The sequence below is a fragment of the Macaca fascicularis genome, chromosome 17 (assembly GCF_037993035.2).
Source record: "Macaca fascicularis isolate 582-1 chromosome 17, T2T-MFA8v1.1".
Lineage (NCBI taxonomy): Eukaryota > Metazoa > Chordata > Mammalia > Primates > Cercopithecidae > Macaca > Macaca fascicularis.
In genome coordinates, this window is record NC_088391.1 from 30,661,492 (window position 1) to 30,675,299 (window position 13,808).

General features: G+C 38.9%; 1 long non-coding RNA gene and 1 pseudogene across 3 annotated transcripts in view; one reads left to right on the forward strand and one right to left on the reverse strand.

Moving 5' to 3' along the window:
- LOC135968113 (uncharacterized) overlaps positions 1 to 13,808 on the forward strand; it is a 96,530-nt gene that overhangs the window by 42,558 nt on the left and 40,164 nt on the right. The window lies entirely within an intron of this gene.
- On the reverse strand, positions 4,670 to 5,393 carry LOC123569777 (small nuclear ribonucleoprotein G pseudogene; annotated as a pseudogene).

A 13,808-nucleotide genomic window follows, 5' to 3' on the forward strand; every position in this document is an offset into this window, starting at 1 on the left:
CACCTTGCTGCTGCATCCTCCAAAGGGGAGGAACACTGGGTCTTCATGTGACAGAAGGGATGGAAGGGCAAGAGAGAGACCAAACTCCCTCTGGCAAGCCCTTTTATAATAGCATTAATCTATTCATGAGGACAGAGCCCTCATGGCCTAAACAACTCCCACACAAAACAATATTAAAGTACAACTTTAAGCAGCTCAGGGTCAACATGGCAGTTTTGCAATGTCTGGGACCCAGGCTCTTGCTGTCTTATTGCTCTGCCATCCCAGAGTGTGGCATCCTTGTCACCTCCTAAAGGCCCCACCTACCTACCAACACTATTGCATTGGGGATCAAATTCCCAACACATGAATTTAGGGGGGCACATTCAGACCACAGAACATATCATGACAGGTATTAGGTATGCTTTCTGTCTCATTGGATATATTTCTGCTGTAATCCTACCTTTGCTACTACCTATCCAGAGTACCTTGGCAAAGTCATTTAATCTCTCTGAACTCTGGAGAGTACGGACTAGGTCTATATTTTCAAGATTTTCTTTTGAGATGAAGAATTCTTTCATCCCCCGCCCAAAAAAAATGACTTACTCAGATATGCACTATGTAAAACTGATGAAATCAGAGTTGATGTAGTTTGGTTGAAAACTGAGGAGGGAGTTTTGAAAAATGAGATGCGAAAAACCATAGACAAAGTGACCTCAAGAGTTCATTGATGTCTAGCTGCTCTATTAACTGTTTAATCAAAGAATACAATCAGGGCTAGAAGATTCAAACTAGTACTGACTGGTAGGGGTTTCTAAAATGCTAACTGATTGAGGGCATTAACATTGAGAGGCAGATAGCACTTCATACCCATTAGGATGGCTGTTATGAAAAAATTAATAATCACAAATGTTGGTATGGATATGGAAAAATTAGAATCCTTGTGCATTGTTGGTGGGAACATAAAATGGTGCAGGCACTGTAGTAAACAATATGGTGGTCCTCAAAAATTAAATATAGAATTATCACATGATCTAGCAATTTTACTTCCAGATATACACCCAAAAGAATGGAAAGTAGGGACTTGAGCCAGTATTTGTATACATTACTACATTATTACAGCAGCATTATTTATAAAAGCCGAAAGGTGGAAGATACTCAAGTATCCTTTGACAGAAGTATGGATACATAATATATGATATTCGTGCAATGAATTTTTTTTTCTTCAATTTAAATTTTAAGTTCAGGGGTACGTGTGCAGGATGTGCAGATTTGTTACACAGGTAAACGTGTGTCATGGTGGTTTCCTGCACCTATCAACCCATCACCTAGGTATTAAGCCCAGCATGCCTTAGCTATTTTTCCTAATGCTCTCCCTCCCACCACCCCACCCCCAAAAGACCCCAGTGTGTGTTGTTTCTCCCTGCATGTGCCCATGTGTTCTCATCATTCAACTCCCACTTATAAGTGAGAACATGCAGTGTTTGGTTTTCTGTTCCTGCGTTACTTTGCTGAGGATAATGGCTTCCTACTCCATCCATGTCGCTGCAAATGTTGAACTAATTTACACTTCCACCAACAGTGTAAATTCGTTACTTTTTCTCCACAACTTTGCCAGCATCTGTTATTTTTTGACTTTTTAATAATAGCCATGCAGAAATATGTTTCAAGACCTCCAATGGATGCCTGAAACCTCAGATAGTACTGAACCTTATATATATCATATTTTTTTCCTCTACTACATACCTATAATAAAGTTTAATCTATAAGTTAGGCACAGTAAGAGATTAACAACAAATAATAATAACAGAATAATCATAACAATATGCCAGCATCACCACTCTTGCACTTTAGGGCCATTATTAAGTAAAATAAGGGTTACTTGAACACTAGCACTGCTGTCCTGCAACAGTTGATCTGATAACCAAGAAGGCTAAGTGACTGATGGGCAGGGAACATCTACAGTGTGGCTCTTCTGAACAGAGAATTTACGTCTTGGGTGGGACAGAGCAGGGCAGTGCAAAATTTCATCATACTACTCAGAATGGTGCACAATTCAAAAATTTATTGATTATTTCTAGAATTTTCCATTAATATTTTTGAACTGTGGTAGACCCCAGGTAATTGAAACCTCAGAAAATGAAACTGCAAATAACAGGGGCTACTGTATTCCCAGTTTCATCTTAAGGTTTTTATTAATGAACATCTTATCCTAACCAGGCTTTGTTCATGAGTTAGACGAGGAGGAATGGTCCAAACTAGGAAAGTTAGAAACAAATGCATGACTTTAGGCAAAGACAAATAGTTAAATATTAAAGTACACCAGGACATTCTTGTGGCAGGGATAGCTTGCAGTCACATGAATTCAGAAAGTAGATCCACAATCAAGATGTAAATCCTTGATAGAAAGGTCCATTGAGAATATGAGTTCCTTTACCCAAAATAAACAGAAAGAGGTTAAGGATCCAGATATAGGCATTGAGACCACAAAAGAAATTTTTTTTTCTGTCTAGAATGCATCTTTTCCTTACACTTAGAAATTTGTGACACAAAATAATGACTGTTGAAAGATATTCCATGTTCTACTGTTATGATTAGAATTAGAAGTTAAAAGTTGCGCAGTGAAGCTTGGGACTTCTGCATCCATGGTGGTGAGTCTGGAGCCAGTGGGAGACTCCCATGTGGAGCCTGAGAATGGCATTAATAATAAGGAAATGAAGATAAGGTGTGGATCCTTGTGAATCTTGAGTTCTGGATCATACTGGAAGTAGACTAGCCTGAACTATTCATTCAAGTCAATAATTCCATTTTTTGCATAACCCATTTTGAGCTGAAATTTCTGTTTCTTGCAACCAAAAGACTTCTGTGTTGTATAATCATTGATATAACAAGCTATTTCTATATAGTTAGAACACTGTCACAAACTTTAGAGTAGAAAAACCTATACTCATGACATAAATATATAATATGTGTTTCTATAAATGGAAGATATATTTCACTGATTTTGTATCTTCTATCAAATAGTGATATAGAACTGATGTTGACTTAAATAGTAACCATGCTACATATATATATTTTTTATGTGGTTGACATAATTACTTATAAATGTTAGATCTGAAAGGGACTTTAATCCAACTGTCTTATTTTATACATGAGGAAACAAGATTCAGAGAAAATGAGTAAATCTTCAAAGGTCATAAAGACAGTTCTAGAACCCAGGAGGTTTCTGGGTATGTAGTTGAGACCTCTTTCCAGTACATTGAATTAGTAGGACATGATTTGACTTACTTATATTTAAGTCGATGCCATAACATGCCACATATTATCTTAACATCACAATACATTAAATCAAATACCAAGTTGTAATGACCAGTTTTATGTGTCATTTGTCCCAAGTTATTCAATCAAACACGAATCTAGGATTTGCTGTGAAGGTATTTTGTAGATGTGTAACATCTACAGCTGACTTTAAGTGAGGGAGAATATCTTAGATAGTCTGGTTGTGAGTCAGTCAGTTGAAAAGTGTGAGCAGCAGAGCCAAGATTTCCCAGAAGAAGAAGAAATTCTGCTTATGGACTGCCTGCGTCTTTCTGACAGCCTGCCCTATAAATTTCACACTTGTCTAGCCAGCCACTGTAATCATGTAAGCCAATTCATTGTAATAAATCTCAATATATATATATCCTATTGGTTGGCTTCTCTGATTAAACCCTGACTGACACACACAAGTACTATAAAGTCATTTTAGTAAACTTTTTAAAGAAGAAATCATCAAGTAACATATTTTAAGTATATTATGAATAATTATTAAAATTATAATTAACTACAATAGCTTTAATGAGCTTAAAAATATTATTCTACTATAGCACACCATGAATGATAATATTAAAAACTACTGAATTTACATTTATACCCTGACTTCATGCTCCTTTTTAAAAATAATGAATTTTAAGAATTTTAAGCCCTAGCCATATAATTCAGTAATTTTGATGGAAAAGACATCATCTCTTTTTATTTTTAAAAATAAGTTTCTTGAAATCTTGTCACTGGCCTGCGTTAATGTTCTCATTTTCCTTGTGGTAAATTTATAATCTTTTCTAAACTCTCCATAAAAATAAAAACTCATAGTCTTTCCTTAATGTTTCGATCTCATTTTCACTGCCTTAATTTTACTTTCACTGTAAAATGAAATAGAATTGCTATGGTAAGCAATAATGAATCTTTGATGCATTGCTTTTTTTTCATTGACATTTTTAATTCTGTCTTAATAGAAACTGATTTCGTGCTCTGTTCTGTGGCCTACAGATATTCTAAGATGGTTTAAACAGTTTGATTAAGCAATAAATTTCAATATATTGATTACCTGAGTATATATATCTATTTATTAATTGTGAATAATGACATATTATGTTATTTCACATGCTCTTCACTTCTCCGAGTGAGTAGTTCTCAATTATCCATACTCAGAGAAAAAACAGTGGAATGAAAAATCCAAAATGGCAGATCTTCCAAAAATTACTTACATTTGACCTCATATTTAAACACATGGAATTAAACCAGACAGACATTGTAAAGGGCCTGGGATAACACTTAGCATTTTACATATCTGTGGTTCTCAATCTTGGCTATGCGGCAAAATCAAATGTGGAAGTTTTAACATGCATGCCAAAGTCTTGCTCCCAGCGTTATTTCATTCAGTAGGTTTGGAGGGGAGTCTTGGCTTGAGAACTTGCTTGCTTTCCTCTTCCACAGGCTCAGCTAATCCATTGAGGCTCTTCACGTTACTCTGGAATCACAAAATGTAAGAATAAAAAGGGTAGAAAGTCCTGTTGTCCAACCACTCATTCAGTACTCAAGAATCCTAAGCAACAGCCCGCAGTGGTCACCCAGCCTTGCTTAAATCCCTCCAGTGACAGCAGATTAACTTCTTCCTAAGGCAAGCTGCCCCATTCTGAAGATTGCTAGAATCTCCCTGAATTTTACATTCATACTTCCCTTTTCAGTCCCCAACTTAGGATGCCTTACTGTCTTTCTTTTTTTGTTTTGTTTTGTTTTTGACTGTTACAAAAGTTTACTTACAAAAAGTTTTATATGAAAATACACATGACCCAATATTTACATCACAGTAAAACAGGCCCTTTGGAGAGGGAACATAAATGTCTCTCCTGAACACAGTCATTATATATCCTTGTTCCAAGGTTTCTAACAAGATGACACCATTTCCTTGTATTACCACCACTCCATTATTGCTCTGTTGCCCACCAGCTGCCATCTCTACACATTCATCTATCACAAGATTGATGAAGGGATGGAATCCCCCACAATATTCCTTGGACATGTCTGCCACCATTTAATTTCAGTGATAACGTTTTGCCCATAAATAATTTCAACATGGAAAGGTAAGCTTTGCTCATAGTGTCTACTCCATGGACTCACAGAGGTCTTGAAACAGAATTCCCCTTCCTGTCATTCTGTCACATATACTCCTACTCTATCAAATGTTGCTGCAGGAAGTCACAAAAAAAGTGTTGATTGGATCATTCCATATCTGAGTTACTCACTATTGCTTGCCAACTCTTGTATTCATATTTTTTGTCTGCTTCTCAAATTCCCCATAGCAGCTGAACAAAAACTTTATATATTCTTAAACCCCATCCCCATTCCCACATTCCCAAAAGATGATCTCACCTCCCAGTTTTTTGTTTGTTTGCTTAGATATTAAGACTATCTTTTTGTATTTGTCTTTTCCATCTCTACAATTGCCTATTTTCACCATTTAAGATGATACTTACGATGACCCTCTATTGTCAAGAAATGTCCATATTTTTCCAACTCTTAACAAATTCACTTATGTCCATCACAGTCTTTCATGCCTTGTATGGAACATTTTTCCATAATTTGCCTATTCTTTATTACATATTTACTCTTTCTCATTGCCCAAAATTCTACTTGGGTCTCCTGTATTTTAAAAACAAAATGAAAATTTTTTTTCAGCCCCGACATCCATTCAATCTACTATTCTCTCTTCCCTTTTTTACACAACATATTTCCATTAATCTCTATTAGCTTCCTTGAGTTCCTCACTACTTCATGGTACACTGTCCTCTCTACCTCTGCCATGGTATTGACTTTCTGCTCTACTACAATAGACTGTTCTCAGCCTCATCTTCTGTGACCTCTTCCCAGAATGTTATGTGCCTCCCTTGATGTGATTTCTGCTTTCTCTGGCCTTTCTAGCCCTCAGTTGATATGCATTCCTGCTACAGCACCTAACCCCTTCTAATAGGTGTTACAGTATCTGCTGCTTGTCTGATCTGTCCCATTAGACAGGAGGCCACATATAGCAGGGACTTACACAGAGAAGGCAATCTGTACGTATTTGATGAACAACATTCAACATTTTAGAAATTTGTAAGATTTTAAGTAACAACAAAGCCACATAGTAAAAATATGTCTGGGTAGCCAGCCTCCCTTTTTCCAATTTTCCCTCTTCTTGCTGCTCCTCACTTTCCTCTTCACATTAAAAATAGCTTTTATAGCTGATAAAATTTATGTGAGAAACCAAGCTGAAGCCCAGCTTAACCTCCCTCAACTTTCTCTTCTTCTTTCTGAGGTAGGATACATTTATTATTCATTAAATCATATCTGTGTGTGTGTGTGTGTGTGTGTACACACGTGATACGTTCTCATAAAGGATTCTCACCAAACAAACTAAAACATAAAGCCTCCTGCCACTGACAGTTTGATGGGTATATTTTAAGTTATTTCGTCTATGCAATTAATACCTTCAAAAAAATGCAAGCCAAGATTTGCTATAAATAATCCTGATCAGGATAATCAAACACTGTAGTCATGTGACTTCCTATTTTTCTTTCACTTTGATTTATATCTGCCATGTTTGTTAGATACAGCTACTACTGTTTATTGCTGTTAATTCCTTGACACCAAATCTTTCTGAAGGGTGTGTAGGATTTTCCATTTTTCCCAAATGTACATGTATGTTACAAATCTTTCCTCTAAGTGGGGAAATTTATAGCAAAAAATAAATGTTGCATCTGTTCAAATTGTCAAAGAAATTCTGAAAGAATGGAAGTGAGTACATTTAGCTGAGCAACAACACCAAAATGATAAATTCTGGGGAAAAATAATGACTTGGGAAAATGAGATTACAATATATGGACAAAGTCTCAAATGGAGCTCTGTGACATGAATGCAGTACATAATTCATTTTCAATCATAAATTGTTCCTTTGCATAAGCACTCATTAAGTATCAGGCACTGTTCTAAGCACATTGCATGGATGATGGGATTCAATCTTCACTCCATCACTAAGAGGTAGATACTGTCATTATTCACATTTTATCGATGAGGAAACTGTGCCCAAGTCACACTATTTGTAAGTAATAGATCAAGTACTCAAATTCAGATCTGTCTAACTTGAAAGCTCACTATTTCATTTCTTCAACAAATATTAATTGAACACCTACTCTGAGCCAGACATTGAGAAACAAGCAGACAATGATTGCTGTCCACATGGAGTTTACAATCTAACAATGGAGAGAGGCATTAATTAGTTAGTAAAACAAATCATTATTTGGATTAAAATTGTCCTGCACACCACAGGCAAAGGCATATTATGTGATCTATTCCAAACTTCTAGACAGTGACTGTTAGAGGTCCAATAAATTTGGTTGAATATTGAATAAGATTGCTTTGAAAGTAAAATGTGGTGGACTTAACCCTGTCTTAGTGGAGGCCAGGCAAGGCTTCCTGAGAAGGTGACATTTAAGCTGAGACTTGGAAGATGATTTGAGCCGATAGCAGGTAGGAAAAGCTTGCAGGGAAAGGGTGTTTTAAGCTGTGTGCCTACAGTGCTTGATTCAAGGAAGAACCTTGGTAGATAGAAGGATGGAAAGTAGACTAGTAAAGCGGAAGCATAGTCGGCAGGTGAGCATGAGTACGTAAGGGCGACCCAAGACAAATGGAGGAGACAAGAAAACTATGGTCACCAGAGGCACACGAGCAATATAAAGATTTTCATCTTACTTTTAAAAGCAATATGTTGCTGGGCGCAATGGCTCACGCCTGTAATCCCAGCACTTTGGGAGGCCAAGGCAGGCAGATCATTAGGTCAGATAGAGACCATCCTGGCTATCTTAGTAGAGACAGTGAAACCCCGTCTCTACTAAAAATACAAAAAATTATCCAGGCGTGGTGGTGGGCACCCGTAGTCCCAGCTACTTGGGAGGCTGAGGCAGGAGAATGGTGTGAACCCGGGAGGCGGAGCTTGCAGTGAGCCGAGATGGCGCCACTGTACTCCAGCCTAGGCAATAGAGTGGGACTCCATCAAAGAAAAGAAAAGAAAAGAAAAGAGAAAAGAAAAGAAGAAAAGAAAAGAGAAAAAAGAAGAAAAGAGAGGAGAGGAGAGGAGAGGAAAGGAAAGAGAAGGGAGGAAGGCAGTATGTTGCCAGGAAAGGGTTTTAATAAGAAGAATGTCAGCAACAGATTTCCACGGATCACTGTAGCTAGAGTGTGGTCAGTGAGGAAGTCAGTTAGTTGCAGCAGCAGTTCAGTCTTGGACAAGGATGCCAGCAGCAGAGAAGAGGAGAAGTGAACAGATGAGTCTTGTTTAGGAGATGAGTGTCTAGATATGAAGGCTAAGACAGAGTGCATCAGTCAGGGTGCCTGTGTTAGTTTTCTATTGCTGTGTAACAAATTACTCCAAATGTAGCAACTTCAAACAACATTTATTATCTCACACAGTGTCTTCAAAGGTCAAGAAACTGGGAGCAGCTTACCTAGTTCTAGCTCAGTCTTTCAAGAGGTTGCCGTCAGGCTGTTGGCAGGTGTTGTAGTCATCTAAGTTTGGACTAGGGCTGGAGGAGCTGCTTTCATTCTCACTCACATGGTTGTTGCAGACCTTAGTTCCTTACCCTGTGGGTCTCTCCATGGGACTGCTTGACACAGAAGCTGGCTTCCCCAAAGTGAGAATTCCAGAGAGACTCTGAGACAGGGAGGTGATGGTGGGGAGTGGGGAGAGAGAAGGGGCAAGAAAAAGAGAGAGAGAGAGAGAGAGAGAGAATGTGAATGAGAAGGAAGCTGCAGTGATTTTTAGGATCTAATCTCAGAAGTAACACATCATGACTTCTGCCACATTCTACTGGTCACATTGACCAAGTCTGATACATCGTGGGAGAGGACTACACAAGTTCGTGAGTACCAGGAAAGATATCACTAGGGGCCACCTTGAAGGCTGGTTACCACCACCATGTGATGGCACTTTCAAATTAGGGTAATTTGTGAACTTTCTCATGCACACGTGAGTGTATGTGTATGAACAGTTTGTTTTCTTACAAAGGGACAATTTATAAATATATGTGCAAGGATTAGGCAGACCACAAAGGGATCATGCAAGTTCCTAGCACTCTAAGGAGAAAGAATCGTGGAGCGCAGGGACACCTTGAGAGGAGTTGTGCTGGGAGACACACTCACAGTGATGTGCTGGAGCCACCTCATAGGACACACGAGAGCTGACTGCATCTGTTTCCAACTTGTATTCAATGATGTCACACTGGTAGCCTAAAATAGGTCATGGTGGGAATACGGTACCATGGTAATCAGCAAATACTATAAACCAGAACTTTTGTTTTGTTTGGGTTTTTTTTTTTTTTTTTTTTTTTTTCAGAAAGCCAGTTGTTAAACATTTACTAGTACACCACCAAGCATAGACAGATGGAAGCAACCTCTTAAAGTGGTAGCTAAGAGAACTCACACCCAGATCCTACTGTCTCAAGGCAGAGGGAGGACAAAACTCAACCAGGAAACCAGAGAACACAGGAGCCACTCTACATGCTCTGCACAAACCATCCCCTGGAAAAGATAGCAGAGCAGAGCAGGATATAGATTAGAACCGCATAGTAAGGCTACCTATCATGAATGCACTCCAGCCTGGGTGACAGAATGGCTCTTCAGTGTCTTCTTCAAGCAGGTGTGTGGACAGTGATTCAAGTAACTGAAAGAGAAACCAACAAAGTATCATTTGTCACAGTATCTCAATTATTCTCTCTTAACCATCCTTATCACTCTTGATTTCCCACATCAATGGGGGGAACTTTGGCAGACCATTGAAAACATTAAATTTTCCGGTCAGGTTAGTGAATGAGTTTTGCTTTGTTTTGGTATTTGTAAACAATGGAAACTAACTCTGGCTAAGTTAAGAGAGAAAAGAAAGATGTGGGATAGCTCCCAGAATGAAAAAAGAACCTGAAGAGTGAGACTCAGAAAGAGCAGCCCTGGGTTATCCAAGGGGTAGAAAGTGGTTGATCATCTCTTCAGAGCATCATTGTTGAAATCCTGGTCATAAATATATATATATATATATAATTTTTTTTTACACTGTCCTTGACTTACCCTGCTCAAGATACATTCGTCTAGAATAAAATTTGATTGGCCAACTCTCTTGGCAAGAAGCAAGTTTCCTTAACTAGTGGTCCCACTGGGACTGCCACAATGAGGAGCCATTAGTTCCCAACAAGCAACTCACAGTGCTCTTAAAAACAGGAACAGGAGCTGGGAAGCCAAGGAGCCGCAAACGTCCTCAACAATCTGGGACATGACCTTGCTCCAAGGTCCCTCTTAAGTCACAGGTAGAGGGGAGCAACATTCAGACCACTAAAGTGGAAGTAATTGAGAATTAATTGTTCTTTTAAAATCTTTAGCCATAATATCAATAATTCAGAATGCCATAGAATTTGACATTAGAAGTTAACATTTAAAAATCAAAGGTATATAAATAAACATTGGAATGAAAATAAATAGGAAACTGGAAGAAAAGCTGAAATGTGCTCCTGTATAAAAGGTAAATCAAAGCCACTGTTGTGTCATATCTGATGACCACATAAGTATGTTCCAGTAGCATTGGGAATAAGTGGAAAATTTACAGTTAAAATAGAGACAGGATGTAAGCATTGTGAGTTTGTAGTGACTTTCTGGTACACATTGGTTGTAAATATGAGGTCAGAGAAAATTCTTGGCCTTGGCGGGACATAGCGGCTCACGCCTAAGAGGCCAAGGGGATTGGATCACATGAGGTCAGGAGTTCGAGACCAGCCCAGCCAACATGGTGAAACCCTGTCTCTACTAAAAACACAAAAATTAGCCAGGCATGGTGGTACATGCCTGTAATCCCAGCTACTTAGGAGGCTGAGGCACGAGAATTACTTGAACCCAGGAGGCGGAGGTTGCAGTGAGCTGAGATTGCACCACTGTACTCCAGCCTAGGTGACAGAGTGAGTCTCCATCTCAGAAAAAAAGAAAGAAAGAGAGAAAGAGAGAAAAGGAAGGAAGGAAGGAGGAAGGAAGGAAGGAAGGAAGGAAGGAAGGAAGGAAGGAAGGAAGGAAGGAAGGAAGGAAGGAAGGAAGGAAAAATTCTTGGCCTTTAGGGCTGTGGGTCCCCCTGGTCTGCATTGTTCTGCTCTTTCCACTCCTCCAAGCCCTGCTGTCCTTCAAGACTCAGCCCACATGTTTTCCCTCTGAGTCTTCTTGGACCAAATCCAGCCCAATCCGTGATTAAGTAGTGTTTGTCATGTATGCCAAGTACTTGGCACTTTTCAAATATCCCCTTAGCTTGTTACACACATCTTTTTAGGTAGGAGTCCTGATCTTCATTTAGGGTTCAAGAATATTGGAGGCAGGATCTTGATAAGTTGGCTGTTGGAGGTTTACTACAACTTTATAAAAGCTTGATCTTTCTACCTTTTTCTAGTTCCTCTTCTTCCTAAACCTCAAAAATATGGACCTTCACAAAGGTTTGCCCCTCTTCTCTCTTCTTTCTACCTCACAATGTTATGTGTTAAAGATTGATTAATGAGAGTATACATATGAAAGCCCAGGAAGGACTTAGGTGCAGATGTTTTAATTTTGTTTGATGCCCTTCCCACTACAAGGTCCCCCAAGCACATGCACATCCCTGTAATGCTTACTAATATTGATAGTATTTGCCTCATGCTACATGTACTTTCTCAATGATCTCATCTACTTGGGTAGTTTCACTGTGATCTTTTAGGGGACAACTCCCCTTCTGCCTCCAGCTGACTCATCTCCCAGCTTCAGGCCCGTATTTCCAATCGAATGTTCTGTATACATCTCAGACTCAGCACATCCTAAATTGAACTTATCCTTCCATACAAACCTAGTCCTTTTCTTTATGGAAGCACTTGATCTCAAGTCATAACTGTTCTAGATGTGAGTCATACTTGAAGTCTCAGAAACATTTCAGCTCCAGAATCCCCCTCTCACCCCTCCTACCCAATATTGGTTGCCAAATCCTGGTTGAGCCTCCCAGTCTTCCTAATGTTCTGTTTCTCTGGATCCCCATGTCCGACCTTCATTAAATTTCAACTCAAATCCTGCTAGAACATCCCAACTAGTTCCTCTCTCTGTTCCCCACTTCAGCCCATCCTTTATACTAACTATCACCAGAGTTCTTCCCCTAAATCACCAATCAGATTATGCCAAACCCAGGAACCACCACTGCCCCACAACCATAGATCCAAGTTTTTAGGCCTCCTGCTGTTACATGTCAACAAGCTATCCACAATTTGTAGCACCAACCAAGCTGTCTGCCCTCATCTCTTCTGAAATCCTCAAACCTAGTGCCATCTCCATATTTCACATTCCCAGAATATGCCCTCCACCATCATACGATTAACTTGGCTGAAACGATTTCCTTTGTCTTGAGTGGTCTTGCCACCAAGATCTTTATAATCCTGCATCCTCCAAGACACCTTACAAATTTTACCAACTAAAATTAATCATTCCTTCTAACAGTAATAACTGCCCATTATAGAGAACTGAATATGTACCAGGGCCTTGACAAACACCATCACATTTAATCCAGACCACAACCCAGCAAGTTAGTTATTACAGACCCCCAATCCTTTATCTAAAACCATGAGGCCAGCTGTGCTTTCAAATTTAAAATGTCTTGTTTTTCAGAAGGGTAATACACTGGTATGTATATCAGTTCCACCACCTGTAAAATGGAGGATAAATACAAGAACAGCACGTCCCTTATGGTATTGTCGTGAAACAGGCAAGGTGTCCCTTCTAGAAGACCCAAATGAAATGCCCATTCAAATGCATTTTTTGGGTCTATTTGTTTGACTGTTATTTTAGCTTTTGAATAATGTGTTACTAGGGAAATAAACACATTATTGTGTGTTTATTTATGGCTCTAACTTTACAGTTTCCTAGTATGTAGCAGGAAGGTGATTTTGGCCTTCATTTTGTTGCATGTTGTGTTTCTTTTTTATTTTTTATTTGCAACTGTTACTTCTTTCTGCTACTTAGCCTAACCCCCCTGTACTCAGCATTTTCTATCAAAAGCCCAGGCCTCCTGCCACCCCAGTTACAACCCTTTCTTCACTTTTCTGGCCTATTTTATTATTAATTCCTAACTTTCTCTGGCAAAAGAAAAATTATTTAGACAATGATTCGCTTCTCTGACAAAACCACTTCATGACAATTATATTAAGTTTTAGGAATTCAATGTAAGCACCACCAATACATTTTTTCCTTTTATATCACCATGGGTCTGGATGCAGAAGAGACCAAGAATTTAGTACTGGAAGAGACCTTGAATCTCAGCTAGCACATATGACCTGGGTTTGTTTAATTATCTACTATATTTGCGGAAACGAGGGAGCGGGAAGTTGTAGTGATCTGCTCAAGCTCATGCAACTAGTTAGCAAGACAACACTGGCTAGATCCTAGCTGATTTCACCCTGCATCTGTTTTCCATTACTATTGATTAGTTTGTTTTTCCTAAA